The sequence below is a fragment of the Moschus berezovskii genome, chromosome X (assembly GCF_049115385.1).
Source record: "Moschus berezovskii isolate FMDL1 chromosome X, NW_MosBer_1.0, whole genome shotgun sequence".
Lineage (NCBI taxonomy): Eukaryota > Metazoa > Chordata > Mammalia > Artiodactyla > Moschidae > Moschus > Moschus berezovskii.
Window position 1 is genome coordinate 42927834 of NC_142488.1, and position 4238 is coordinate 42932071.

A 4238-nucleotide genomic window follows, 5' to 3' on the forward strand; every position below is an offset into this window, starting at 1 on the left:
CAGGATGTCTGGCTCTAGGTGAGTGATCACACCATCATGGTTATCTGGGTCATGAAGATCTTTTTTGTACAGTTCTCCTGTGTATTCTTGCCACCTCTTCTTAATATCTTCTGCTTCTATTAGGTCCATACCATTTCTGTCCTTTATTGAGCCCATCCTTGCATGAAATATTCAACTGGTATCTCTAATCTTCTTGAGGAGATTCTAGTCTTTCCCATTCTATTGTTTTCCTCTATTTCTTTGCATTGATCGCTGAGGAAGGCTTTATCTCTCCTTGCTGTTCTTTGGAAGTCTGCATTCAGATGCTTATATCTTTTCTTTTCTCCTTCACTTTTCACTTCCCTTCTTTTCACAGCTATTTGTAAGGCCTTCTCAGACTGTTATTTTGCCTTTTTGCATTTCTTTTTCTTGGGGACGGTCTTGATCCCTGTCTCCTGTACAATGTCACAAACCTCCATCCGTTTGTTTCTATAAATAAAGATGAAGTAAACATTTATTATACACCTATCTTTGTGTATGAACTTGGCTTATTACATAGACTGAACTTAATGGAGGCAAACAGAAAGATTGTTTTGTTTAAAAAAAAAAAAAAGAAAATTCTCCTCAGGATATAATTCTAGGTTGACAAATATTTTGTTTTCCCACTTTAAAGGTATAATCCACTATCTTCTGACTTTATTTTTGATGTTGATGAATCTGTTGTCAATACAATTGCTTTTAATTTTTTTAGTAATCCTTTTTTTTCTTTCTTGCTAATGACTTTTAAGATTTTCCTCTTTGGTGTTCTGCAGTTTAACTATGATACATCTAAGAATATACATTTTTATTAGTGCTCTCAGAACTCATTGAAATTCTTCCGTCTAAAAATGTATGTCAATAATTTTAGAAAATTCTCCTCCATTATATTTTTGAGTATTGTTTTCCCCTCATTCTTTCTGTTCTCTCCTTCCTGATATTCATTTAAATATATGTTGAATCTCAGTGTCTCTTATCCTTTCATATTTTCTGTCTCTATGTCTCTGAGTGCTGAATTCTGTTCAGTTCTTTTCAGATTTTCCTTTCAGTTCATGTCTTATCTTCAGATCTGAGTTTATAATTTCAGTGATCATATTTTTCATTTCTAAAAGTGTTCTTTGAACCTTTTAAGAAAATCCGTTTGATTATTTTTTATGCAGTCTTATTCTTTACTCATATTTGTAATTCCATCTCATTTCTTTTGACAGTTTAACCAACTGGTAATTTCCCATTGCTGTTGCAGAGATGACTGAATGATTATGAAATAAAGTTGGAAAGAAATTTGTCAGTGCATCTCTTTTGATGCCATTTCAGACCTACTAAATACATTGATGAAATTAAACTCAAAATAACTTTTTAAACCTAGCAGTTTGATAGTTTGTTCTTGGCACATCTAATACCTGAAATTAGAGGGGTCCAGTTCTGCTGGGTTTTTTTCTCTTCTAGTTAGTGGCTTATTTCTTCAAGTGTTTTCTAATTTTATATTGACTTTTGCTTGGAGGAAGTTTATCTGTGGATATCCTGAGGTGTCTGGCTTGAGGGGCAAATTCTTCCAGAGAAAATTTCCATTATCTTCTATCAAGCACCTCAGTCTGTTAAGAACCCAGGACCACTTTAAATTAAGTCCCTTGGACTTCATCAGTTCAGTTCAGTTCAGTTCAGTAGCTCAGTCGTATCCAACTCTTTGCGACCCCATGAATCACAGCACACCAGGCCTCCCTGTCCATCACCAACCCATAGCTGATATAAATTTGAATTCTAACCACTTACAAAGGCAGGCTTATCATTTTTTAGGGGAGATATTTTTCTCCACTTAGAGAGAAAATTGAGACAGATAAGACTTTTTTCTCCCTTTGCTGCTAACAGACTCATTTTCTGGCCTATCATCTAACTTGGCTGCTGCCCTTTAGAGGGTTCTGACTGCATGTGAAGTTGTAGTTCCAGAACATTCCTTGTGTGGACCCAGAACTCTGTGTCCTGTGGGTATTAAAAACCAGAATTCAGAGCTTCCTTGGTAGCTCAGTGGTGAAGAATCTGCCTGCCAATGCAGAAAGCCTGTACAATCCCTGGGTCCGGGAAGATCCAACATGTTGCCAAGCAACTAAGCCCATAGGCCACAACTACTGAAGCCCACATGCTCTAGAGCCCATGCTCCACAACGAGAGGAACCACTGCAAGGAGAAACCCACTGCAACTAGAGAGTAGCCCCCGCTCACTGTAACTAGAGAAAAGCCCTCACAGCAATGAAGATCCAGCACAGCCTGAATAAATAAAATTGTTTTTTAAAAAAAGCGGGTGAGGGGGCGGATTTCTTGGGTGGTCCAGTCACTAAGATTCTGTGCTCCCAATGGAGGGGGCCTGGATTCCATCCCTGGTCAGGGAACTAGATCCCACATGCTGTATGTAACTAGGACTCAATGCAACCAAATAAAATAAATGAAATATACTAAAAAAAAAAAAAGAAGAACTTGGAACTGTATTCAATATCCTGTGATAAACCATAATGGAAAAAACTATGAAAAAGGACATATATATATATATATATATATATGGAGAATCCCATGGACAGAGGAGCCTGGCGGGTCGCAAAAAGTCGGACACGACTGAAGTGACAGAGCACAGCACAGCATAAATATATATATGGAATCACTTTGCTGTACAGCAAAAATTAAACACAACCTTGTGAATCAACTATATTTCAGTAAAATTTTTTAAAAATCCCCTCAGAGTTCTACATTCCTCTCAGTGGCAACTGCGAATAACTTTTGGGCTTGCCTATCATTTTGGTTTATGCTTTCTGTCTCTTTTCGGTGCCCAGAGATTTTCTTTACTTTCTAGGGAGTTTGTATCTAAGATTTCTAGATGCTTTATTATAGAAAAGTTTATCAGTCTATCCAGTTTTTTGTGTTATCTGAAGTAGAAAAACCAGGCTCCTTTAATCTTTACAACAACCTTACAAATTAAGCATTATTATTCTCATTTTTTTATTGTGGAAATTGGGGCTCAGAACGGATATGTGACCATGTGAAGCCGCTCAGTCGTGTCCGACTCTTTGCGACCCCATGGACTGTCACCTACCAGGCTCCTCTGTCCATGGAATTTTACAGGCAAGAGTACTGGAGTGGGTTGCCATTTCCTTCTCCAGGGGATCTTCCCAGCCCAGGGATCGAACCTGGGTCTCCTGCATTGCAGGCAGACGCTTTACCGTCTGAGCCAGCAGGGAAGCCCAGATCAGATATAGAGTCTATCAACTAGCAGAGTCTAGATTTGAACCCAGCACTGGCACCAAAATTGATGGTTGTTTAAATACTGAGGTATTTTGCCTCTTACTATATTCTGTTTTTCTGTGTACTCTCTCTTCTTTTAGAGAATGTTAATTTTATCTATCCTCAGGAAAAAATAAAACTTTTAAAGGTACTATAAACTGAAAAAAATAATCCCTTGCTTATAGCATGTATTTATTTGTTAAACCTGATAAGTTGGGCTATCAAAGCCCTAGAGCTAGGCCTAGGTCATCCATTCTATCTGTCAAGTACCATGTGGAGAGAACTGAGTGTTTTCCTCTGCATAAATGATAAATAATACCTGAGCCAGAGTATACCTTCCCTTCCCTTGATTTTGTTGTGCTTACCTTTTCCCTATGAGCCCATCGTTTTCTCCACCACGCTCTCCCCAGGCTGCTACTAGCTCTAAAGAGTAGTAATAAATAAGATTGCGTCTCTGCTACATTTTTGGCAGGCAGGAAAATCTTCTTGGACACAGTAAATATAGACCTTATCTGTCTAGGTTGTTGATTAGAAAAGCATGCTGAAGGACATGTAAGCCTTAATGAAGTCTGAATAGATTACATCTACTTCTTCCCCAGGATCAGCATGACATGGCACTCCGAGCAGAAAACAGAATCAGTCTGGCACACGGCCTCACCATGACACAATAATACTCACCACACACTGAGGTTTGCTTTCCTAAGTGCTGGAAAATTGATTGGTTTATAATTCGTTCTGGTATTTTCCCAAGTATCTAAATGTCTACAATTACCTGCCTTATACTTTTCCCCCTATTTTAAAGCACACATGCACGCACGCACACACACACACACACACGGCGGCTGTACATGTGCTCACACAGAATCTACCCTGTCTCAGGCGATAGAGATCCTCCTGGACTCTCGGAAATTCAGAGCACTGGGGTAGGGGGGATCTCTAATGAAATTCACCAGAACT

The 4238-nt window shown here is 38.7% G+C and overlaps 1 non-coding gene across 1 annotated transcript; it reads right to left on the minus strand.

The window, feature by feature from the left end:
• Positions 1–3166: 3166 nt before the first annotated feature.
• Positions 3167–3238, minus strand: TRNAC-GCA (transfer RNA cysteine (anticodon GCA)). Its single transcript has one exon. It is a non-coding gene; the product is annotated as a tRNA-Cys (tRNA).
• Positions 3239–4238: the final 1000 nt, after the last annotated feature.